General features: G+C 36.1%; 1 protein-coding gene across 25 annotated transcripts in view; it reads right to left on the reverse strand.

The window, feature by feature from the left end:
* Positions 1-27,335, reverse strand: part of SGMS1 (sphingomyelin synthase 1) — a 350,796-nt gene that overhangs the window by 130,594 nt on the left and 192,867 nt on the right. For 16 of the 25 annotated variants that reach the window (XM_063817577.1, XM_054659384.2, XM_063817587.1 and 13 more), the window contains 2 exons: positions 25,971-26,013; positions 19,754-19,895 (listed from right to left, as the gene is read on the reverse strand). The exons of 3 other annotated variants lie outside the window; for them this stretch is intronic. The gene's annotated coding sequence lies outside the window, so the exon portion shown is untranslated. The remainder of the gene's footprint in view (positions 1-19,753; positions 19,896-25,970; positions 26,014-27,335) is intronic. 6 more of the 25 variants (XM_063817580.1, XM_063817579.1, XM_063817583.1 and 3 more) reach the window with 1 other exon arrangement.

Raw genomic sequence — 27,335 nt, forward strand, 5'->3', positions numbered from 1 at the left:
CAAGCAATCCTCCTGCCTGGCCTCCCAAAGTGTTGGGATTACAGGCATGAGCCACCATGCCCAACCTAGGCTCATTTCTAAATGTTTTACATGTACTAATTCATTGAATCATGCCAAGAGCACTCTGAGGCATGTTAACATTACTATCCTAGTTTTAGAGAGGAGGGAGCTAGAATAGAGTTACTAAAAAAGCAGGCACAGTTGTTCGGCAAACGACATTGCATGAAATGCATGCAATGCATCCAGTCGACAAAGTGTTAGTGGGAAACCTCCACTCCCTCAGTTTCATGCTTTTATTTGTAGAACTTTCCATTAGCCTAATAGTTCAGCCTTCTCTCCCACCTTCTCCCTGGTGGAGGAGAAGTTAATTATGTGAATAGCGAGTTTGGGAGAAAGGCTACCCTGCTCATAGATGGAGTGTATTCCAGGCTGTTGCCTTCTACATTGAAAATCAGTCTCACTCAAGTATGAAATACCAGAAAACCCATTTGGCCAACCAACTTTATTTCCAAATCTCTATATTTCAAATTCCTATTGGTATATCCATTGGTCCCAAAATTGGACGAGAAAAAAAAGGTGTCATTCAACTGTCCACTCTGCCAAACTCTAACACAAATAACTTTAATTCCTAACTGGGTGGCAAGATATTTGAGAAAAAGGTAAATATTTCTTTTACAAAAAAAAGGAAACCAAAACTCAAAGGTATGTAAGAACATAACCAGTCCAGTCCAATAAGGTGTCTGCAGAGGAGATCATGAATGAACCTGCTCCTCTAACTGACCGTCAAGGGACATCTTAAAGGACAAGGCTATTTATCTACTTTCTTTGCCACGTATAACCAGAAAACACTGCTTCCTTACCAAATAAATAAAACGCACACAGATAACCTTTTCTATTGGAGCATCCTAATTTAAAGTAGTAGAAAATTCCTTAGCAGTAGTCTCATTATTGTCACAAAGCATGCAAAGTATTTCAGTATTGCACATTATCTTCCCAGTCTGTCAAAGTCTGTATTGTTATCCATTGCATGGATACTTCTACCATAAAAAGTATAGTGACAAAAATACTACCCACAACTTGGTAACAGAGGAATAAAAATGTCACTAATCTCTAACTTTGTCATTTGATCTTTCCTATCACCCTCCAAATGCAATGTTTCTCATTTCAAAAATACATTTTAAAAGACATTCATTAACTTGCTTTTATTTTTTTATTTTTTAAATTACACTTTAAGTTCTGGAACACATGTGCAGAACGCATGGGTTTGGTTAAAGATAAAAAACAAAACAAAACAAAACAAAAGGGCGTTCATTCAATAATATTGACTTTTTCTGCTGTAGATTTTTTTTTTTTTTTACTTTTGAGTTCAGGGGTACATGTGCAGGTTTGTTACATAGGTAAACTTGTGTCATGGGGGTTTGTTGCATAGATTATTTTGTCACTCAAGTATTAAGCCCAGCATCCATTAGGTATTCTTCCTGATGCTCTCCCTCCCCCACCGCCCCCCTCTGACAGGCCCCAGTGTGTGTTGTTCACCTGTATGTGTCCACGTGTTCTCATCATTCAGCTCCCACTTGTAAGTGAGAACATGCAGTGTTTGGTTTTCTGTTCCCACATTAGTTTGCTAAGAATAACGGCCTCCAGCTCCATCCATGTCCCTGGAAAGGACATGATCCTGTTCTTTTGGATGGCTGCATAGTGTTCCATGGTATGTATGTACCACATTTTCTTTATCCAGTCTATCACTGATGGGCATTTAGGTGGATTCCATGTCTTTGCTATTGTGAATACTGCTGCAATGAACATACCTGTGCATGTGTCTTTGTAATAGAACAATTTATATTCCTTTGGGTATATACCCAGTAATGAGATGGCTGGGTTTGTTTAATTTGTATAAGTTCCTTATAGATTCTGGATATTAGACCTTTGTCAAATGTATAGCTTGCAAAAATTTTCTCCTATTATTTAGGTTATCCACTTACTCTGCTGATAGTTTAACTGTGCAGAAACTCTTTAGTTTAATTAGATCCCACTTGTCAATTTTTGCTTTTGATGAGACTACTTTTGGCATCTTCTTCATGAAATCTTTGCCTGTGCCTATTTTAATGCAGATAATTTGAGCTTCCTGCTTTACTATTCAAACTGCACTTAATAAGAATGGTTTCCTTAGTGTTCTATGAGCAAAAATTTCAAAATAGAAAACAAGCCATGCTTATCTCATAAGTTTAGAATATTTACTTTTCCATAAATGTATATAGGAAAAGTCAGTCAATCAGCTCTCTCAGTTGGAGAGAACAAATAATAGCTAGACTAGCACTTAGATGCTTTGACTTTTGCAACAACCCTAATGTAGGTAAGGCATCCCTGTTTTCCAAAGAAAAGCCTGAAGTTCAGAAAAATACAGTGACATGCCTAAGTTAACCTACTTACTAAGTGACGGGGCTCAATTTTAAACACAGTTCTTCTATTTGAGCCAAAGTTTGTGGTTTTTCTCTGCTAGAACACTAACCATGAAAACCAAAAATAACAACAACAACAAAAAAGTTTCTAAGTAGCCAGAGAAAAAAAGACAACATATGAGAAGAAAAAGAGGAATGATGGCAGACATCTCATTCGAAACAGGCGTCCAGAAAACAATAATCAACATCTAAAGAGAAGGAGAAAAAAAAGACTGAATGCCCACCTAGAATTCTATATACAACAAAAAAATCTTTTAAAAAATAAAGACATTTTCACACAAATGAAAATGAGAGATTTGTTGCCAGTAAACCCACACTATAAGAAATGCTGAAGGAAGCTCTTCAAGCTAAAGCAAAATGATACCAGATATAAATGTAAACCCATAGAAAGGAATGAGGAACCTTGGAAATAATACATTGTATGTTAACATAAAAGACTTTTTTTCTTAATTTATTTAAAACATATATGACTAATACATACTATATTAAAAGTATAATATTGTATTATATAGTTTGTAACATATATAGATATAAAATGTACAAAGACAATAGCACAACAGATGGGGAGAGGCAAATGAAACCATATGATTGTAGGTTTCTCATATTTTACATGAAGCAATACCATATTAATTCAAGGAAAATTTTTTACTAAGGGTGAATATTGTGATCTGCAGAGTAACTACAAAACAGTAGTGCAAAGAAAACCTGAGAGAAATGTAAATGTTATACTAAAAATATTCAATAAACAGACACATAGAATTTTTTAAAAGTCTAAAGGATAAGACATATAGGAAACAAGTTTTAAAATGGTAGATCTAAAACTAACATGTCAATAATTACAGTAAATGTAAATAGACTAAACATTTAATTAAAAGGCAGAAATCACCAGAATACATTAAAAAATGATACTGAACTATATGGTACCTAAATAGATGCATTTTAAATACAAAGTCACAGATAAACATGTAATAAAAGGATATACCAGTAGAAACTCAATACAAAAACCAGACAAACATAATAAAAGACTACAGACTTATATCCCTCATAAAACATACATGGAGAAATCCTCAATAAAATGCAGTGCTGGCATAAGGACAGATGAATAGAACAATGGATCAAAACAGAGATCACAAATAGACACACACATATACGACCAACAGATTTTCTGACCAAGATGTCAAAATAATTCAGTGGGTGTAAGGATAATTTTTTCAACAAATTGAGCAGAAACAAATAAATATTCATAGGGAAAGAAAAATGAATCCTGACTCCTACCTCACACTAATAACAAAAATTACTTAGAGCTGAGAGTGGTTGCGTGCACCTGTAATCACAACTACTCAAGAGGCCGAGGTAAGAGGATCACTTGAGCCCAGGAGTTCATATCCATCCTGGGCAACACAAGAAGACCCCATTTATTAAAAAAAAATACTTTGAGAGAGGTCATACAACTAATTATAAAAGCTAAAACTATATTTTAGGAAAACGTAGAACAATGGCTTTGCAATGATGAGGTAGACAAAATACTACCAATAAAAGAAAAACTAGCTAGTTGGACTTCATCAATATCAAAACTGCTTTTTGAAAGACAAAGTTAAGAAAATGAAAAGGCAACCACCAACTGGAAAAAATTCACCATACATGTATCTGACCAAAGACACGTATCCAGAATATATAAAGAACCACCATAATTTAATTTTTGAAAAGTCACACAACCCAATTGTTAAAATAGTAAAAGATTTGACAAGATACTTCATAAAAGAGGACACATGAATGGCCAATAAGTACATGAAAAAATTTTCAACATCATTAGTCACCAAGGAAACAACAGGAATCTACAAGATACCACTTTACCTGCACTGGAATGCTAATTTTAAAAATACTGAAAAAAGCAAGAGTTGGCAAAGACTTGGAGTACATTAGAGCATCTCATAAGTTGCTGATGGGCATACTGAATTATAAAGCCCTTTAGAAAAATGTTTGACAATTTTTAAGTAAATTTTTTATAAGATTAAATATACACTTACCCAATAATATACTTCTAAGAACACACTCAAAAGACATGAAAACTTGCGAACTTGTGTCCACAAATGTTGCGGGAAGTCAGGGACCCCAAATGGAGGGACTGGCTGAAGCCATGGCAGAAGAACATAAATTATGAAGATTTCATGGACATTTATTAGTTCCCCAAATTAATACTTTTATAATTTCTTACGCCTGTCTTTACTGCAATCTCTGAACATAAATTGTGAAGACTTCATGGACACTTATCACTTCCCCAGTCAATACTCTAGTGATTTCCTACGCCTGTCTTTACTTTAATCTCTTAATCCCGTCATCTTCTTAAAACTGAGGATGAACGTCACCTCAGGACCCTGTGATGATTGTGTTAACTGTACAAATTGTTTAAACAATATGAAATCTGGGCACCTTGAAAAAAGAACAGGATAACAGCAATGTTCAGGGAACAAGGGAGATAACCTTAAAGTCTGGCTGCCTGTGGGCTGGGTGGAACAGAGCCATATTTCTCTTCTTTCAAAAGCAAATAGGAGAAATATCACTGAATTCTCTTTCTCAGCAAGGAACACCCCTGAGAAAGAGAATGCATTTCTAAGGGGAGGCCTCTGAAATGGCTGCTTTGGGAATGTCTGTCTTTTACGGCTGTAGATAAGGGATGAGATAAGCCCCCATCTCCCCTAGTGCTCCCAGGCTTATTAGGATGAGGAAATTCCCACCTAATCAATTTTGGTCAGACCGGTTGTCTGCTCTCAAACCCTGTCTCCTGGTAAGATGTTATCAATGACAATGCGTGCCCGAAACTTCATTAGCAATTTTAATTTTGCCCCGGTCCTCTGATCTCACCCTGCCTCCATTTGCCTTGTGATATTTTATTACCTTGTGAAGCATGTGATCTCTGTGACCCACACCCTATTCGTACACTCCCTTCCCTTTTGAAAATCACTAATAAAAACTTGCTGGTTTTGCGGCTTGCTGGGCATCACAGAACCTGCCAACATGTGATGTCTCCCCCAGACACCCAGCTTTAAAATTTCTCCCTTTTGTATTCTTTCCCTGTATTTCTCAAACAGGCCAACACTTAGGGAAAATAGAAAAGGACCCATATCGAATATCAGGGGCTGGTTTCCCCCGATACACAAAAAGACATACAATAATGTTCACAGGAGTTATATTCATAACAGCCAAAAACTGTAGACCATCCAAATGTCTATCAATAGGTGAATAACTTCATGCAATAGAATACTACTCAATAGCATGATACATGCAGTAAGAGTATGAATCTATAAAACACCAGCAAGTGGAGCAAAAGACACCAGGAGCATAAGCACACTCAGTATAACTACATATCTGAAGTTCTGAAAGAGGCAAAATCTATTGATAGAATCACACTCGCACACGTGTTTGCCTCTGGGATGGCACACCTGACTGAAAGTGGACACAAGAGAACTTTTTGGGATGATAGAGATGTTGGTTCACTATTCACTTCAAATTTGTACATTGTATAAATTATACCTAGATTTTAAAATAAATCACAAAATAATTTATTTGAATGAGTTCTGGAGGAGATATGGTCTCTCACAGGTCAAAAGTGTTTCTTTCTTATCTTGGGGAACAACTTCTAAAGCCTCAAAAATAGAAGGTGTGTGTGTTTAATTTACACATGTCATTTTTGAAATATACACCCAATCAAAGCAAAGGAAAACAAACTATTGTCTGCTTCCTATCTAAATAGTCTTTGAACATTTGTTCCAACCAAGGAGAATTAAAAGCAATCTGTCATTTAGATTTTATTTAATTTTACTTACCACATTAACAATTTAAAGGTTACTTTTAACAATTCAAGGGAAAGAGACTCAAAAAGAAAATAAACTATAAAACACAAATCCAAATTTTCTAATGTCTTATTCATTCTAAAATACTAAATTCCTACTATAATCCAGGTAAGATGATAGTCACTAGAGAAATGAAAATTAAATTTTACACCCTGCTGTTAAGGACTTCTAAGTCTGGTGGAAGAGATATACATAAATAATTACCTTAAAGTATAAATAAGTGTTCTTGAATATAAATTGGTAAAAACCTTACTTGGGGAAAATGTATCATTTCTTTCCTCTTTAAAATTGTAACACTTAATACTGATAAATATTATGTAAGAAGTAAACAAAATAAAGTCAGTTATTCCTTCTGAAGGAAACAATAATTTTAAGAAAAAAATTATTTTATTAACTATCTCAATGTAAACATATTTCTTAGCTCAAAAATATAACCCATATTGTTTCTGCTTCTTTTTAAATTATTCTTAATTGACAAATAAAAATTGTACATGTTTATCATGTATAACATGTTTTGAAATACATATACATTGTGGAATAGCTAAATGGAACTAACTAACATATGCATTACCTCACACATCCTGTTTTGTGGTAAGAATACTTCAAATCTACTCTTTTATCAATTTTCAAGCATATAATACATGGTTATTTACTGGAGTCATCATGAAGTACAATAGATCTCTTGTCCATAGTCATTTTAAAGAAAATAATCCCATGTGCAGCAAAGGAGACTAGGCAACTTGTCCTATACCACTTCCTCACACCCTTCACCCCCAAATTCCACAGCTGGTTCAACTGGGATAGGTTCCAGTGCAAAGTAATCTGAAGGCTAGTCAGGAACTGTAGTGACTCCCTCAAAATGAAGAGATGGGATGGATCAATTCACAGTCTCAGGAATCCAAACTGTGAAACAAATTCTTTCTCTTTCATTTTCTCCTGAGCCTACTTTTGTCCCCACCACTGTATATTCAGCTGTTTGGGAAGCTGAGGCAGGAGGATCACTTGGGCCCAAGAGGTGGATGGAGGCTGTAGTGAGCTGTGATGGCTCCACTGCACTTGAGCCTGGGCAACAGAGCAAGACCTTGTCTCAAAAAAAAAAAATTAATGAAAAATTTATCTTCTAAAACAATATAAGAAGAGTATATTTTTTAACATTTTTCTTTAATATCTGGCTTAAGAGAAAATCACGAATTCCCTTATTAATGTCTGCAGTCAATCTATTGTGATACCATATACAGCCTCTGGAAAACTCTACTGCACACTAGAGAATGATTGTGAAAAAGGGAAATAAGAATGAAAGACAGGCCAGGTACGGTGACTCACTCCTGTAATCCTAGCACTTTGGGAGGCTGAGGTGGGTGAATCACCTGAGGTCGGGAGTTCGAGACCAGCCTGACCAACATGGAGAAACCCCATCTCTACTAAAAATATAAAATTAGCCGGGCGTGGTGGCGCATGCCTGTAATCTCAGCTACTCAGGAGGCTGAGGCAGGAGAATCGTTTGAACCCAGGAGGCGGAGGTTGTGGTGAGCCAACATGGTGCCATTGTACTCCAGCCTGAGCAACAAGAGTGAAACTCCCCCCTCCAAAAAAAAAAAAAAAAAAAAGAATGAAAAGACATATACACACTAGGAGAAAATATTTGCAAAAGACATACTGATAAAGACTTGTTATCCGAAATATTCAAAGAACTCTTAAAACTTAACAATAAGAAAACAATTAACTTGATTTAAAAATGGGCTGAAGACCTTAATGGAGAAATCACCAAAGAAGACTTATGGATAAAAATAAGCATATGAAAAGGGCTCCACATAATATATCATCAGGGAAACGCAAATTAAGACAACATGACATACCACTACATACCTATTGAAATTTTTTTAGGTCTTTAAATCTCACATATAAAATGAGAACAGAGGAATTTTTAAAGCAAGCAATATGTTTTAAAAAGAGAAAGAAAATAAAAAGCAGAAAGTGTAGCTCTTAAAATTTATTTCTTAAACTTAAGAGCTCTGGAAAACCAGGTAATAATTTTGAGGTTCCGTTAGTTGAGCACAGAAAACTAATCCATCTACCTACCTGCCTATCTATTATTTTTGCTTGAGAACAGATATGGTTAAATCCTCAGTGTTCACAATGTATAACACATTCTGCTAGGAATTGGAAAGCTTCCTAAGATGAACAATGATTTCCTTTTAGAGTAACCTGGGGTAGTGGAGGGAGTGCAGGGCTTTGATTATGACAGATCTGAGTCTGAACAAGAGGTCCAGTGCTTATGAACTATGTAGTCTTAGACAAGGCTGAGCTCCACTTTCCTGCAAAATAAAAAAAGTATCAAGGGCTCTGTACTTAACCCTGAACTACTCTTTCCTAGGATGGTCTTGCCCCGATACAGCAGGCTCACCCCTCCACTTTCTTCACGTCCTTACTTAGATGTTGCCTTCTCAATGAGGCCTTCCTGGCTTCTCTACAAATAGTGTGTGCACGTGTGTGTGTGTGTGTGTGTGTACACACACACACATGCCCCAATTAGACTTACACTCCCCATCCACTTCTCTTCTTTATTTTTTGCCATAGCCTCTGATCCAACAGGTTATCAGTGATAACCCTGATCACCACTTAGCATACATGTATTTTCCTTATTCATCTGGTTTGTCGTCTTTCTCCCACTAGACTATTAGCTCCATAATACACGTGTTGGTTGTTCTTTTTTTTCTACTTGTCAATTTTGCTCACTGCCTAAAATGTCTAAAGGAGGGCCTAGAAAATGAAAGTGTCACTAAAAATCCACAGAATGAAGTAAGATAATGAAGGTCCCTGCAAGATTCCAGGGCTTCATTCAAGATTATGTAAATAAAGACCTTAGAATATAAAAGGCACTTAGTTAATATTATCTTTAGAGAAAAGACTATATGAAACCATTAATAGAATTTTTTTTAGTAATGAGAATAACAGTGTCAGAGATGACACAAGACAGTTGATTCAGCAACAAAAATGTGGAAGAAGAAATAATTTCTATAAATCCACGGTAGTGAAATCATATCATTCTGGGTTATTCTATATGATGAGACTAAGAAATTTATACTTTACAGGAAACAAAGTTGAAGAGAGGAGTGAGTGTGAAAGCAGATTAAGGATTACAAGTGGATGTTATTTATGTGCCCTTCACCCCTGGTTAGCCATCCCTAACTGGGCCCAATAACTGAAACAGACAACAAAGTCAATTTTATTTTTCTTTGATTTATTCACTTTAACAGAGGGAAAGGGAATAGAATGTGAGAATGCTGGGACAATAATCATGCCTTCAAATATTTTTCTTGACAACTGCTTTTCTGACTGTATGGGAGTCTATAAGTGAGTATACTAATAATTAATATTTTCCAAGGAAATATTTTAGAAGAAAAAGATTCCATAAATAAGCTATTAGTTACCTAATTTGTGTTTCAATTATGGTTTCTTTCCCAAAATAGTTCAAGAAGAAATAAATATAGGAAGTTAATATAAAAATATCCAACACATTTTTAAATGTGATATAAAAAAATTATCAAGTGACCCAAGATTAAAAAACCCAGTACAAAAAAGAGAAAAAGACTTATCCACATCAAGAAAGCTTTCTTCATTTTAATAATTTCCTAATAAACCTTTTAAAATTATTAGTTTGATAAACTTTCCTTATCAACTTAAATTTATTCAATTTATTAAAAATATCATTGATATAATATTCAGAAATATACTCATTACATTAAAAATACAAACAACTGTTAAAAGAAAAAGAAAACTCTAGGAGAATTTATATTTACATTCTAAAATTTGAACAAAAAATAACAAATAGTGGATGCTTTGGATTAAGTAATTTTAAAGTCTGAAAATATTTATAACATGAGATGCAAACTATTTTCCTCCTTAGAAACTATTTCCAATATGAAGTAAACATTATAATTATTAAAAAAATGATTTTTAATGGCTAAATGTGGAGATCTGTCAAGCTTACACATTTTAAAAAATTAAAACTTCCAAACACAGCTACTTAACAATCATAATAAATATAGCTTTCTAAGCCCTCCAAATATTAATTTTAAAATTTCTAATCATAATGTAGTCTTATGTTAGCATGTGGCTGACAAGTGATGCCATGAATCCAGTTGGCATGTTTACCGTGTTATGTTTCTGGTTCCTCTCATGGCAGAGATTTAAAACACACTACTAACTTTCAAAAACCTCAAAACACATAACTGTACCAGGCAACCATTATCCCTACTCTGATCATTAAAACTTGAGCATTCTACCAATTTAAATCAACATTTATTCCATTTAATATTTCCTTAATACCATAATACATGCTAAAAATTATTCATCAGCTTAAGTCACACAAAATATATTGCTGGTTCAAGGAAATTAGGTTCTAATGTGGCAATGCAGACTGAGGGCTTGGTCAGAGAGGACTACTTGCATTATATCAGCAACACGAGCAGCAGACCCACCTCTGCAGAATTAATATAACATGGGATTCTGAAGAAAAAAAACTAAAGTTCATAACAGCATGTGATTCATTCAGGTGAGTGGCACACATATTTGTTACATATTTCTATCAAATGGCAATGCTTCTCACTAGATATACCCCTATTTAGTGCTGAAGAATCACAGAGTCAGCTGAACTGCAGATCTGCACACTGCAAATTTAAGCCATAACATTAAAAATATCTTCTTGAGACTAGTTTCTTTTTTTGAAATCACTAACATATTCTACTAATTGCAACTATTTGCCCTTACAAATAATATTACACTCATTCAGAATCAAATGAAATAACACTGAGTAAAAGGACTAAGGTACTACAGAGTCTCTCTCAGGGTATCATTAAATGGACCCATGGCAGATATCATGTAACAAATAATATTTCCTTATTATTTGTTATTTCTCAGTCATAGAGCATTACTTAGGAATCAAATCCTACTTAGAAGGGTAAAATATACATAGTACATATAGTAAAATATTAGAAAATTAATCTATAAATACATATAATAAAATGCTAGACAATCAAATGGACAAAAATAAATCTCATTTCGATAAATAATATCTCCAGGACATCAAAGTCTCAGCCAACTTAGACAGCACATTACAAGGGGTTATTCTCCACCTCACTCTTCACCTAATCTGACTGTGTATAGCAGGCATTTAAATTAAAAGAGGAGGCTGAGCTGTACCTAAGTTTTTAATAATTTTTTGAGTTCTGTCGTAAATGAGTATCCACCTCATCTATTAGAAGCACATACTAAAACAAAACAACAAAATAGGTCTATTTTTGAAGAATGATACACTAGATACCTTAAACTGGTCTCTCTTAATGAAAATAATTGAAGCATAATGAAGTATAAAATCTCTGTAAATGCACCAATGAGGTGACAATAAAGTAGGACATTCACAGAAGCCAAAACAAAGTAAGAGTGAGAATGCTGGGAGGTAGAAAAGCACCAAGGCCACAACCCTAGTAATACTGAATTTCCATTATAATGATTGTACAGAGCAAGAGAGAGAAAAGATAAAACCAGGACCACTCAAGCTGGTGAGTTTAACAGACCCCTGCATAAAACTGGAACTTCACAAAACTATACCCTCAGTATATGGGCAAATTAGAAATAAACTTGCTACACCAAAAGAGGAACTGCTTTTTTAACCGTAGCATCTTCAGGGGGTGGAAAATCTCCCTTGAGAATTCATAACCAACAACCAGTATTTATGTTGTTTTGTGGTCTAAATTTATGCTATATGCTTCAAAAAACCTGAGGCAGAGAATATAATGTAAAGAGTGTCCAGATTGATAGTGGCTACAGGCACCTGGGAGAAGCAAATATAAATACTCTCTGGAAAAATCTACCTTCAATCTAGGCCTTGAACAGCTCACACAGATAAAACTTCCAAGGAAAATGAGTTCACAGTCAATAAATCATAGAAATACAAGGAAATAAGAGACCATCAATGAGAGCCAACAGAAACAGGCAAATGAATCAGATCTGAAAATATTTCGAATACTAGAATTATCAGCATAAAATAAGTATATTTAATATATTTCAATAAGAGAAATTTAAAAGGGAGTAAAATTTTATCTGAAAAAACTACCATGTTGACTTGAAAAGTGGCAAAAATGGTATTTAAAAATTAAAAGATAAAAAACTCATGTGAATTCATTCAACATATATTTATTAAGCACCTATGTACTAAGTATTACACCTTGGTCTAGGCTCTGGGGATAAAACTGTAGGATAAAAAATAAAATAAAATAAAATAAAATTTAAAAATATAAAAATCCCTGTCATCAAGGACGGCTTAAACAGCAGATTAGAAATAGCTGAAGAAAGAACTGGTGAACCAAGTGACAAATCCAAAGAAACTGTCCAGAATTGTAACATAAAGAAGATGATATCAAAAATATGAAAGAAGGATGTGGAAAATGAGTGAGAAAGTCCAACATGTGTTCTTCGATTTCCAGAAAGAAATAATAAAGAAAATGGGGAAGAGGCATTATTCTAAGAAATAATGATAAAATATTCCTAATAGCAATATTTAGGCCCAGAAAACCCAAAGATTCTCAGGGAGAGACAGAGGGAGAAGGAAGGAAGGAAGGGAGGGAGGGAGGGGAGGGGAGGGAGGGAGGGAGGAAGGAAGGAAGGAAGGGAGAAAGGGAGAAAAAGAGGGAGGGAAAAGTTGGGAGAGAAGGAGTTTCCCCACTTAGATATAAACAAATCACAGACTCCTAAAAACAAAGCAAAATCTTTAAAGCAGCCAGAAAGAAAGAAGAGATGATCTATTCAAACTAGACTTTGAACATTAATTTACATAGGCAAAAAAAAAAAAAAAAAAGAAAGAAATGAGTTTTCCAGATAGCAGCTTGACCAAAAGCACAACAGAAAGGGGAATAGAAAGTCTGGGTAGAGCCTAAAGTTTGCACTGGGTAAAAGCAGGGATATGGTTAGAAATACACAATGGGGACAGATCATGGGGGGCCTCACATGTCGAGCTAAAGAGTCTGGCCTTTATCACTCTCAAGTGAGTGGAGAGTAAAGTAAAGGCTTTTAAGAAGGGAATAGAACTATGAATGTAGCATCAGAAAAACTAACTAATCAGCTAGACCAGATGCAGAGATATCAAGGGAAAAGCTATTAAAATAGACTAGCCTGTGGTAAAAAGGACCTCACTAGAGTGGTGATAGAGTAGTGAAAAGGGACAAAAAGAAACAGAGAAAAAGGACATTATATATATAAAGGGGAAAAAATGGGGGAAAAAAAATCAGTGAGGCTTAGTGATCCATTCAACATGGGTCACAATGAGTCTAAGATGCTTAAGGTAATCAGTCCAACTTCTCTCTCTTCAACTTTTATGAGCAGTATATCACAATTTTCCCCTGAATTAACTGGAAACTTCTTTTTATATGCTACAGTCCAGCAATTTATTATTATTTTACAATTCTACTTTAACAAACTACCTAAGAAATGAAGCTGTCTCAGTTTTTACCACTGAAATGTGGCACTTGATAAAGCTTAATTGCTATAGAAAACACAATTTTGATGGAGGAAATCCTACCTTTTCTCTGAATTATTTAATGAGAGTTGGTGAATATAAAAATTCACCAACTTATATGCAGTACAAGAAGTAAACAGCCAACAAGAACATAGGTCATGCATTTTAGACTTGATCTAAAATAGTCTTTCCTACCCAAAAACACTCTTGCTCTATTTTCTTTCTAGCATATTTGAAATATTGTTTACCTCCCTCTTTATTACTTATCTCCCTGAAGACCCTGCCCAACCCCTTTTGGACTTTAAGTTCCATGAGAGAAATGATCTTGTTTGTTTGCCCTGCTCACTATTGTGTTCTAGTATCTAGGAAAGTGCCAGGCATGAGGTAGAGATATTCACTAGATAAATGACTAACAGAATGAATGGCTATACCCAGGGCTGCAGCACTGCACAATTCCAGGGGTGTCATTTACTCACATCTTGTTGAATGTCACCCCAACAGTTGTAGCCATATACACAGTTCATATACAAACAGCTCAGGCCCTATTTGACACCAATATATCCTGTTATGTTTGCAAATTGGTCATAATTTACCCCTTTCCTGATGGAGAAAGCAAGAATTTTCTCTCCAGTTTTCACCTCAAGACTAAGCTCATTCTCTGAATAACTAAATGTATATTAACATTAAGGTCTTCATACATTGATACCCCTGCACCAACTGTCTGGTAAATAAAGCTAAGATTTTTAACTGTGGTTAAGGATTCTGGGCACCAATTGTAAATTAGCCATTGCAAACTCTTTAGTTAGTTCCTCATTCTTTGCTGGTTAAAAATATCTTTGGAGAAAATTCTCTAGTCAGTCAACTGAGCTGTGGAACAAAAACCACTAAAATTTTTTATTCGGGAGTAGCTGGTTCTGTGATTCACCAATATAAATCTTCAATTTAAGAGAGCCCACCGAAAATGTTTTAAATGAGTCTAGAAATAGATAATGAAGATTTCACAGACTGTCTGGCTGAATTTCATACACCACATCACTCTGATGGAAAGAGCATCTTCCTACTGGGTAATCCACATGAACGAGAATATAGAAACCAGTCTCCTGTGGGCCTTTAACAGGTTATACCTTCCACTACTCCCTGCTCTGATCACTAGAAGGTTACTTTCTACCACCAATGCTTGTAAGGCTATCACTCTTTCATCTCTCCTAACCCTAACATTTCTGAGGTGCCTCTATGGAAACCACTATCATAAAAGCAGGCTAATCTATGGGAAGTCCAACCAGAGGACCTATGGTAAATATCAAACCCAAGAAGGACTGTGTCACTGCAGGAGAATTACAAGCATAATGGAAACTTGGAAGTAATACTGTCTGGACGTCCATTTTCCATCTCTTTTTCATCCACCCATAGGATCTACAATGCCCCAGTGATTTTCACAGTCTTTACTCCCTTAAGCAGTAGTCCTTTCTTTCAGCAAAAATTTGTGGAAGTTCAATACATAAAACATATAAAGGCAGAGCTGCTGGTTGATGGGACAATAAGGAGGTCCTCCTTATTGTCAATAAGGACAATTATTGACAAGGAGGCTTTGTCCTCCCTCACCCCTTACCTACTCACATGACACTATGGAATCCCAAGGGAAATAAGGAACCATGTCTGAAAAGTAATGGTTTGGTGAGGATCATAGTGATTTAACTTAATATAGTCTTTAAGAGAACAAGAAGTAATAATAAGTCATAGTCCTAGCTTCATAGGAGCCTTTTCTGAGTAGAGTGCTTCTGTTACATGTTCACCCATTTCAGCTGTAATCAAATTCTCAGTTTGATAACTTTAATACCTAGGAGCACAGAACTCTTTGGTTTCAGGAAAAGTCACATTAATACTACATTATGCATGTCTCTCCAACCCCATTCATGACACCTGGGGTTTCCTCAGGTAAGTGTAGCTGCTGACCCAGGGTTTGGCCCATGTGAAATATTTAGGAGAAGAAAAAAGGTTTAGTTAAGTAGTAAAGCCAACTAGGAGAGCCAAATCACCTGCAAATCAGGACTTGAGAAGTTTCATCTAAGTATGAAAACACTGAAGTTACTTGTCACAGACAAGCCACCTCAAAGAAAGAAAAATGGGTTTTCAAAGTTTCCCAGTCAAAAGAGAATTTTCCCATGCTACAGTCATGCACAGCGTTTGTACTGGGAAACTTCAAGTCAGGTTCATTGCACAATGTGACAGGGGAAGTGATCGAAACTGGATTTTCTCATCATAACTGAAAGCATCATTAGGATATCATTATGAAAACTAGTGGCAATTATGTTCTTGTTTTTTAGAGAGGTTTTAACTAAATTGAATGAGGATTAGGTTCACTAATAGAATGGATTCACTGACGCTATTACCCAAAGGGAATACTTATAGCCACTAAAAGTATGTTGCAAAAGAACATTTAAGCACATAGGAAAAATGTTGCAATTATGCTAAGTAAAAATGGATATAAAACACTAAGATTTTAAGTTTGCATTTTAAAAAAGGTATACATCTTCATAGGATAAAAACTGGAAGCATCTTTACCAAAATATTATCAATGGCTATATCTAAGTGGTAATCTTTATTTTGTTGTTTAAACTTTTCAATATTTACCAAATTTTCTTTTTTTCCTTTTTGTTCATACTTAAGCAAATGTTTTTTACATTTTTCTTCTTTTCTACTTTTATCTTAGGTTCAGGAGATATGTGCAGGTTTGTTACATGGGTAGGTTGTGTGTTGCTGAGGCTTGGTGTACGAAGGATCCCATCACCAAGGTAGTAAGCACAGTACCCAACAGTTAGTCTTCCAATCCATGCCTCCCCTACCCTCTCTCTCAAGCATTCCCCACTGTCTATCGTTCCCATCTTTATGTAGTCAATGTTTAGCTACCACGTATAAGTGAGAACGTGTGCTTTTTGGTTTTCTGTTCCTGTATTAGTTCGCTTAGAATAATGGTCTCCAGGTGCACCCACGTTACTGCAAAGGACATGATTTCATTCTTTTTTATGGCTGTAAATATTCATCAAATTTTCTATGTAGAATCAGGAAAAGACACTTAAAAGCAGAAAGAAATTTTATTTACGGAAAAGAAATGGTGTACCTAAAATTCTGAGATTCATATATAAATGCCAGAGCTGTCCTTAACTGTGTGATTATATGGCCAAATTCCAGTCCCAACTTGCTTTGGAAGAAACAGCTGCTCATGCAACTGCTAAGGTGAGTCGACCCTAATTGCTGCTAGCAGCATGGTAAGCACTGGGTGGGAAATGGCATGCAGTCCAAGCAGACACATCCAATTCTCAAGAGGGGCTCAGTCCGTCATTCACCAGAATTGCCACTATCCTGATAAAACCTCGTTGGTGAACAACACCAAGCCCATCTAGAAGCTTTCGCTTCTGTGAGGATGAGGCTTATTTAGCTGTTTAGGACGGCCCTTGTTTGAATGCTAAACATAAGAAAATTCTTAGACATGTTTATGATCTAAATGTCATCACTGTGTATAATCAGCAAGGCAATGTAATTGTTAGAAACATTGCTGGTGAAAAATAGATCTAAGTTCAATTCTGGCTCTGCTATTTTCTTTTTCTCTCTCTTTTTTTTTTTTTTCTTTTTTTTGAGGTGGAGTCTCGCTCCATCGCCCAGGCTGGAGTGCAGTGGCACAATCTCGGCTCACTGCAAGCTCCGCCTCCCGGGTTCACGCCATTCTCCTGCCTCAGCCTCCCGAGTAGCTGGGACTACAGGCGCCTGCCACCATGACCGGCTAATTTTTTTTTTTTTTTGTATTTTCAGTAGAGACGGGGTTTCACCGTGTTAGCCATGATGGTCTCAATCTCCTGACCTCGTGATCTGCCCGTCTCAGCCTCCCAAAGTGCTGGGATTGCAGGCGTGAGCCACCGCACCCGGCCGGCTCTATTTTGTAATCACATGAGCTTGGGTAAGTTTCACAATCTTATAAACCTCAGTGTATTCATCTTTCAGTGAGGTTGACCACATCTATCTCTCAGGATTTTTACGGTGATTTAAAATATTTTTCAGTATGTACATCTACTAATTTAATGAGAACATTCTAGAAGCCTAAATATATAGAAATTTCAAATTATTTAGCCCCTTATTGAAAAAAATCAGATAACATATATTCTTAAACTTACTTAAACTTAAAACCTATATCCTTCTATATAGTGCAACTTCCTGGCTATACACGTTGAAAGTGGTCACTGAGCCAAAACTAAGTACTTGAATAGATGTTCTATATTTTAAAGAATTCAGGTTCTAAAACAACTTTGTGAACTATGGAAGAATATTTCTGGCAAAATCTTATCATTCTTCTATGTCATCTTCAATAACTCTGTATTAGTAGGACCACATTAGAAATATAAAAGTCCACTCCCGTCTCCCATGCTAGACTCATAATCAACTCAGAAAACAGAATCAGTGAAGACATCAGAGCCTATGTGAGAAAGAGGGCATATTTTAATAATGTCTCATACCAATAATATATTCTCAGTGATATTATAAAAATAACAAAAGTTGAAAATACTTATTTTTAATGGTTCAAATTAAGTGTTATAATTATAAACCAAATAAAATGCCACAAAATGGGGGGAAAGTTGCAAAAGCTGAAAAAAGTGGAGAAGACTAAAATTCCACAAGAATAAGAATTTTTTTTTTAGACGGAGTTTCACTCTTGTTGCCCAGGCTGCAGTGCAGTGGCAAGATCTCAACTCACTGCAGATCCCGGGTTCAAGTGATTCTCCTGCCTCAGCCTCCCAAGTAGCTGGGACTACAGGCACCCGCCACCATGCCCGGCTAATTTTTGTATTTTTAGTAGAGAGGGGGTTTCACCATGTTGGCCAGGCTGGTCTCAAACTCCTGACCTCAGGTGATCTGCCCGCCTTGGCCTCCCAAAGTGCTGGGATTATAGGCGTGAGCCACCACGCCCAGCTGAATAAGAATATTTTTAAAACTCTGCTTCAAAAAGGGAATACAGCAGGGCATACTATTTCTATGGTACACAATTCAAGACAGACTCAGTGCTGAATCCCATTCCTGCCACTTACTCTCTGGGAATAGCAGGCAAGTTGTTTAACCACTTGGAACCTTATTTCCTCATCTGCAAAATGGGACTTGCTTAATGCTTTCATGATGGTGTGACAAAGACACATAAAATACTCAGCACAAGGTACATTTGTAGTGTTCTTCATTGGTAGATGGAAAAAAAAAAAGACTACAAAAATCCTAAAGGATCACGGTGACATATGACAATAACACAGGCTGTGCCTTACAAAGAGAGCCAGTGCATCCAAAGCCAGACATCCACCAAAGGTCACAGGATATGAAATAATGGGTGCCCCTGATCTTGATGATACATTGTTGAGGAGATAAAAATTAAAGGCTAAAAAAACAAGAAAATGAGGTAAACATTTAATAGGGGTCAAAGAGACAAGCAGGTCAAAGTAAATGACTAAGAGGGAACTGGTCAATCTGATACAACCACATCCAATCAGAAATGGCCTTGATGATGTTCAGGGAAAAGTAAAGCCAGTAACAGCTGGTTTATGAGACACATTTGCTGAGCTTTGACATTGACTGCTCTACTCCCAGGAAAGAAGGCAATGAGGTCTTTAGCTAGAAATTTGCTATCAGTTTCATGTGACAAGAGTCTAATGTCCTTGAGGCATTGGGAAGGACACTCAAGGGTCTGAATCAGAGTTCATCAAAGAGTGACGAGTGATATCCCACCACACAGTCAAGGTTACAGAAAGACAGACACCAGGTATTTCAGGCCTGAGAGTTCTGTCCTATGAACAGTGGGATTCAAGACAAGAGCTCATTCCCAGAGAATGACTCCACTTGACTGAGTAGAGCAGAGTGGGCCACATCAGGTTCAATCCAAGTTCTCTGTCAATACATACCTGCAACAGCTACTGTTTTGCATTTATCAACAGGTTTCTTTAAAAGTATTCTCAGGTACGCTTGCTGAGGCAGGTTCTTGTCTTCTATTTCATGTTTCCCAACCAGACACTTTTGGGCATCCCAAAGAACTCAATGGTGTGCCTGGAACAGAGAAGCAGTTTCAGTTTAAGCACTTCAAAACGGAATCACAAAATTCTAAAGCTGAGAGAGATTGTGTAAATTCAGTCCAGCTCACTATAAATAAAAGGATTAAAGTACTTATAAACTTGGAAACAAAGAATTCACAATGAACCTTCCTTACCTCCTCCCATTTTTTCTTTCTTTTCTAGCTTTTTAATTGTTGTATTTTTTACAGTAGTATAATATATACATATAATATAAAGCTTACTCCATCTTTTCTAATTAAAAGTTAAGTCTTAGGCCTATAACTATAAAAGGTGTTTCTCCTTTTATATATTTATCTACTATTTTTAGTTGCCAACAAATAATTGATTATCATAAATTAAGCATAAGTTTGAAGTTTCAGCTTCAAACTGAAAACAAAGGTAACTACTGAGTTATCATTTTTACAAGCTGATTTATAAAAATGTTATGATCTCTCTGGGGCCAAAACATTACCCTCATAAGTAACAGCTTTTATAGTTATATATGTGTAAATGGTACACATTTCCTGGTAGCATAATCAGGAAGCTAGAGATAATGTCTTGTATTAAAGAACAAAGAGGGCTGTTCATTTAGTGCCTCATTTGTAGTAATTTGTACTTATATGTGAAAGAATATGGAATCTAATGGTAGTCAGAAAGGTAGTATATTTTAGTTCGATCATATTTAATTTCATCAGTAACATTTTCTTTTTTTTCCTGTGATAATCTATAAGAAGTAGGCTCTCAACCCTTTTCAGGATCATATAAGCCCTACAGTATTGAGTATCTGATGAAAACTAAGCCTGTTCCATCCCTCCCCACTTAAACCTCAGGACAATCGTTAACTCCTTAAAGCTATCCCTGGACCCCAGGATAAAAATCACAGGTGCTCTCCAGCTGTCAAGCTGGAGAGCTGATACCTTGAGCCAACTAACAGGCTTAATTCTATAAAGAAACAATTCTTATAGAACAAAACAATCCACTACTCTCAATAGTCCCAAGGACTTACTTAGGACCAGGCATCCCTCCGTACCCTTCCAACTTTTAATCATACTTTATTCTATCTGTAAGAAATGGTGCTACATCTGTAAATAATCAAACATAGGTACAAAGAAAGCAGTTATCAACTGAAACAGCAATAAAATAAAACAAACAAAAACTAGGACTCTTTTTCCATTACATTAGCTTAAAAGTATTCAATTAAAGTTTCAGGCCGGGCATGGTGGCTCATGCCTATAATTCCAGCACTAGCCTAGGCAACAAAACGAGACCTCATATCTACAAAAAGAAAAAAAAAATAACCAGGCACAGTGGTGTGTGCCTGTATTCTCAGCTACTTGGGAGGATGAGGCAGGAGAATCACTTGAGCCCAGGAGGTTGAGGCTGCAGTGAGCTGATTGTGTCACTGCACTCCAGCCTGGGTGCCAGAGTGAGACCCTGTCTCAAAAAGAAAATTAATAAAGCTTTGAAGTAAAATATATTTACATAAAAGGGCACCATCTCCTAATACCAACGTATGGTTTATAAACCCAAAGATAAAGTCAAAAGCTTAAAAAAGATTATACCTCAGGAAAGAGAGTATCATCTTAAATTCAAAACCTTACCAGGTCTCATATTACAGACAATAATCTCAGTCTATTTTGAATAATGAAATAATGTAACAAGTACACTTAATGCTAGCTTTCCATGCTTATGGGTCACTTGACAGAAACTGGTTAACAAGAAGGAAGCAAAGAAATAGAAACAATTATTTCTAGAGGTTGGATATCACAATAGGAAATATGAGATACCATTTTATAAAGTCCTTTTAAATATTATTTTAAAGAGCAATACAGATTTGGGGGTTATAGATGGCCAAAGGAATAGGCCTATTTATCTCTGCTTCCTTCTAAATGCCCATCAAAATGTTAGTAAAAACGAAAAAAGATATAAATCCATAAGGACAAAAAGAATAGAAAACTATATTAGAGCAAACAATAGGCATCACTGATGTCTAGAAAGCGGAGATGACTGTGGAGTCGAGCAGAGCCGGTGGGAACCTCCCTGCCTGTGAAGCAAAAAGCCAGCTGACTGTGACAGAAATGCTTAGGAAATGATGGAGCTTCTGGTTCCTCAGAAGGGGAGCGGGGAAGACTGAAAAGATGGGGGTGGTGAAGTGTGTATTAAAAAAAAAGACCCTTACCCCACACCATAAATTAAAGTTAACTCAAGATGGACTAAACACCTAAAATTAAGACCTGAAGCTATAAAATTCCTAGCAAAAAGGAAAAAAAATACATAGAGGAAATGCTTCATGACATTGGAATTGGCAATGATTTTTTGGATATTACATCAAAAACACAGGTAAAAAGCAAACACAAAATAAGCAAATGGGACTACATCAAACTTAAAAACTAAAGGAAGTAATCAACCAAGTGAAAGGGCAACCCACAGAAAATATTTGTAAACCATATATCTGACAAAGTGTTAATATCCAGAATATATAAAGAATGCCCACAATTCAACAACAAAAAGCTAAATAATAATTAAAAATTGGCAAAGGACTTGAATGGACATTTCTCCAAAGAAGATATACAAATGGTCAATAAGTACATGAAAAGATGCTTAACATCCCTAATCATCAGGAAAATGCAAATCAAAACCACAATGGGATATCATCTCACACCCATTAGAATGACCACTATCAAAAACAAAAATAGAAAATAGCAAGTGTTGGCAAAGATGTGGAGAAGTTGATCGGAATATTCGTACACTGTTGGTGGGAATGTCAAATCGTACATCCACTATGGAATAAAGTCTGGCAGTTCCTGAAAACATTAAGAATAGAACTACTATATGATCCAGTAAGCTCACTTCTGGTATGCATCTGAAAGAATTGAAAGCAGGGTCTTGAAAAGATATTTGCAGACCCCTGTTCACTTAAGCACTACTCACAATAGTTAAGAGGTGGATGCAACCTACACATCCAATGGCAGACGAATAAAGAAAACATGGTATATACATACAATGGAATATTATTCAACCTTAAAAAGAAGGAAATCTTCTTATATGCTGCAACATGGATGAACCCTGAGGACATTATGCAAAGTAAAACAAGTCAGTCACAAAAAGACAAATATTACATGATTCCACTTATATGAGGTATTTAAAGTAGCCACATTTACAGAAACAGAAGGTGGTTCATAGTTGCCAGAGGCTGGGCAGGCAGGATAAAGGAGTGTTGCTGTTCAATGCGTATAGAGTTTCAGTTTTGCAACATAAAATGTTCTAGAGAGCTTTTGCACAACAATGTGTACATAGTTAACACTACTGTACACTTAAAATGGTTATATTTTATATTATGTGTTTTTTACCACAATAAAAACAAACAAGAGATTATCCTGGATTATCTGAATGGGCCTAATATAATTACCAGGGTCCTTAAAAGTAGAAGTGGTAGACAGAAAAGGAAGTCAGAGTAATGCAATGTGAGACCATTTGACCATTGCTGACTTTAAAGATGGAAAAGGGCCAGGAGCCAAGAAATGCAGCCAGCAGCTAGAAGCTAAAAAATAAAAACAAGGAAAGGGACTCTCCCCTAGAGCCTCTGGAAAAGAGTGCAGCCTGTGGACACCTGTTTTGTTTTGCTACAGGGTCTCTCTGTCGCCCAGGCTGGAGTGCAGTGGCACAATCCCTGCTCACTGCAACCTCTGCCTCCAGGGTTCAAACGATTCTCATGCCTCAGCCTCCTGAGTAGCTGGGACTACAGGCATCCACCACCACATCCGGCTAATTTTTGTATTTTTTGGTAGAGACGGGGTTTCGCCATGTTGGCCGGGCTGGTCTTGAACTCCTGACTTCAAGTGATTCGCCCGCCTTGGCCTCCCAAAGTGCTGTGTTTACAGGCATGAGCCACTGCGCCTCGCCCGTTGATTTTAGCCCAGTGAGAACTGCATCAGTCTTCTGACCCACAAAACTGTAAGATGATAAATTTGTGTGGAACAAAGAAGGGGAGGAGGGAGGGAAGAAGGGAGAGAGGGAGGGAGTTAGAACCCCAGATCCTCTCCCTCACCTGGTAGAGCCAAACCAACCATCCCTACTCCTATAAGAAGGGGCAGTTTGCCCTCTGGAGAAAATGATACAGCAACACTTCAAACCTAGACTCCAGATAAGGCTGAAACGAAAGCATTGGATCTAGGCATTCTCAGGCTTGGATGGTGAGATCTCTGGCTCCCTTCCTCCTCACTCCTCTGTGGTGCCCCTAAATCCTCATAGGTAGGCTTACACTCCACAAAAAAAGTAAACAAAGAATTCCATTTTGGAGAAACTGAAAGGTCCAAGGAAAAAAATCTGCAGATTTTGATACATGATAATCACCCACTGAAATGGCCAGTAAGGTCTCTGCCCAAAGACCTTAGAGTGAAGCCAACCACGTAACAAATTTGCAGTCCATTTTGTATTGTCTCACTTTTAAGTATGAACAGACAACTAAATCCCCAGCACTCATTTGGGAAGAGCCTTTAACATTAAAATCAGGGATCAAAACAAGAAGATAAAGGGAACACACAGGAAAATGTGCAAAGAACAGCAAAAAACAGCAAAATAATTCAATTCATATTCTCAAAAAAAATGAGAAAATATTGCATCTATCAAACAAAAACAGGATCCTAATTTTAAAAACAAAATATCCATAGACCCTCAAAAATTAAATTCAAAATTACAAACCTGCTAGCAGAAATTAAAAATTCAATTGATACTAAGAAAACCTCTCAGAAAGTTGAAGAAAAACACAGAAAGATGGAAAATAGCTAAGAGTAAGACTTAAGAAAATTAGAGATCAAACTAGTAGGTGAAAATACCCAACCAACAGACTAAGAAAAGAGAGAATGGGGGGGAAATTATCAAAGAAATAGTACAAGAAAATTTACAAATTGAGAGACATCAGTTGCCAAGCTGAGAGGACAAAAACAACAAAAAGTGTCCCAATATGAAACTGCAGAATTCTGGGCATAAAGAAAAGCATGAAACATTTTCCAGAGACAAAAAAAAAAAAAAAACAGTTCACAAACAACCAACTTGGAGGCAGAATGACTTGAGACATCTCAACTTATATCACAGAGCTCAGCCACAAAAAAAATAGTCATAATAAAGTAGACATTAATACTTATCTAAATATAGACTGTAACAATGACTGCATCAAGAAAATAAAGAGACAGGAAAAGTAGGTATGTAGTAAGGGTAAAGGGTGGTCTATGAGAGAGAACTCCCCGGCAGGAAATCAATGTATAAGTCTAAGATTTTAAAAGGAATCAGTAAATGGCACTTAGAGCATATGATGTGTTGTTTAGAAATAGGTAGACAAATACTGGAAAATACAACTAAAAGGATTGAAAAGGGCTATCTTTAGGCAAAGGGGCAATAAGAGTATAAAAAGAACAAAGAATGGCTATTAGAGTACTATTTGAATTCTTAAACAATATACATGCAATTACCTCTAAACAAATAAAATAAATAAATGAAAGGAAAGAAGGAAGGAAGGAAAGGAGGGAGGAAGGGAGAAAGACTTAAGAAAGCAGTTCTACAAATTGTTACACAGTAGAGATCTTCAATGTTCATCTACACAGAAAGAATGAAAACAGCAACTGTCCTAACATTATGCAAATGATTACTTGTGGCTTGGGATAAAATTTCCAAATATAGTGCCATACATAGACTCCAAAAGTGCTGTACTGCAAACACCTAAAATGATAACAGGCTGTGGAAAATAATACTGAATGCTTCAAAAATGTGACTCAAATAACGAAGACACTGATGTCAGATATGTATGTAAAGAATTGGAAGAAAATTATTCTGGGGTAGGAAAAAAGCATTGGTTATAATATCCCATTTTGTATAAATACATACTTGTTCAAAATATGTACATAACTAAATTAATTAAATGGTAATATGTATTTGACTATTTCATCTATATCCCCAAAATATTCCTTATATATTCCAATTGCCCACAAAAATTGTTTGTTTAGATCCTCTCATTGGGAGAACACAGAAAATATAAATTAAGCATAAAAGGTAAATAATTTAAAAATCCGTTTACCTGAATCATGCTGTTATTTTTCTTCATCAGTCTTCTTTCCAATCTAGAAGAAGTAATGAGTAAATTAAAGTGCATTCTTTGTGCAATGAGCTGCTTATAAGAAAAAAACCTAAAATCCAAGTTAACTATTATTCACTTCTTGTTACGTATCCATAGGAAAAAAAAAAAGCATTATTTCACCAATTCCCAACTAATTTCTGGCTGTCATGGTATTCAGAGTACACTTCTATTAGACAACGCCAAGCAGAAACAAGCATGCAAATCCAATGCCAATAAAAAAACTGCACACCAAATGCATCTGATGGTATAACATGAGTTTTAAAACCACGGACCTTTATAAATTATCTCCTCTCAATTTAGGTAAATAACTGCTAACTGACTATATAAAAAAGATAAAGAAGCAAGAAAGCATATTTTTCAAACCATAATAATTACCACCCTGGGATAAATTTTCATTTTTACCAAAATGCAATCAATAGCAAGTTAAGTGGAACAACCACAGACCACATACATAAGTGTATGATCAAACAGCTTATAAATAACTCTAACCCACATCACCCTAAAGGCTTAAAAATGCTTCCATGTTTTATTTCATGAAAGACTTTCTCAGCTAAAAATGAAATATGACCCTTTGTAAGTAAAATATACACATGAATTAGGGTACATGCAGAAAGGGGAAAACGTCTATTTTTTAAAAAATTAGTAAGCCCAGAAATCTTGGGTGGCTTAATAAATTTTCTTAAAGTGAACACCACTCTCCCAAAAAGTCAACACTGCCCTGCCTTCAAATAGCACACATTAGTTTTGCCTGTTGGGCTAGGTATAATTATTTAGGGATCTGTCTGGGAGTCTAAGAATCCCTGTATCTGGACAAAAATAAAATGCTTTAAGGAAAGGGGAGCAAGTAGTGGCTGACTGCAAAGTGGTATTATTTCAGAAAGATGTTAACATGTCTGAGGAAAAAGTTTTGGCTAGTTAGTTGATTGTATGAGGTCAATCTGCCAGTTCTCCAGAGACCAAAGGACAGAGAAGCAGTTTATGATAGAAACAGAAGGGGAAGGGCCTTCCTGTTGTCCAGGAGGAATGGACTTCTGGGAATAAGATGGGAGAAGGCAGGAGCAGAGGGGAGAGAAGGGAGTGGGGAGGGACGGTGGCCTTCTTTCTATAGGTACAGAAATACCTATAAAGATAGTAAACAAGCTAGTCTGTGCTAGAAGCTAGATGAAATTACTAATGCATGATCTCGCTTAATCTTCCAATTCCTATGAAGCCTGTTTTGCTATCCCCAGTTGACAGATACCAATACTGAGTCTCAAATCACCAATATGGTGTCTGATGTAAACAGTTAGTGGGTGAAATAAAGCT

The sequence above is a fragment of the Pan troglodytes genome, chromosome 8 (assembly GCF_028858775.2).
Source record: "Pan troglodytes isolate AG18354 chromosome 8, NHGRI_mPanTro3-v2.0_pri, whole genome shotgun sequence".
Classification (NCBI taxonomy): Eukaryota; Metazoa; Chordata; class Mammalia; order Primates; family Hominidae; genus Pan; species Pan troglodytes.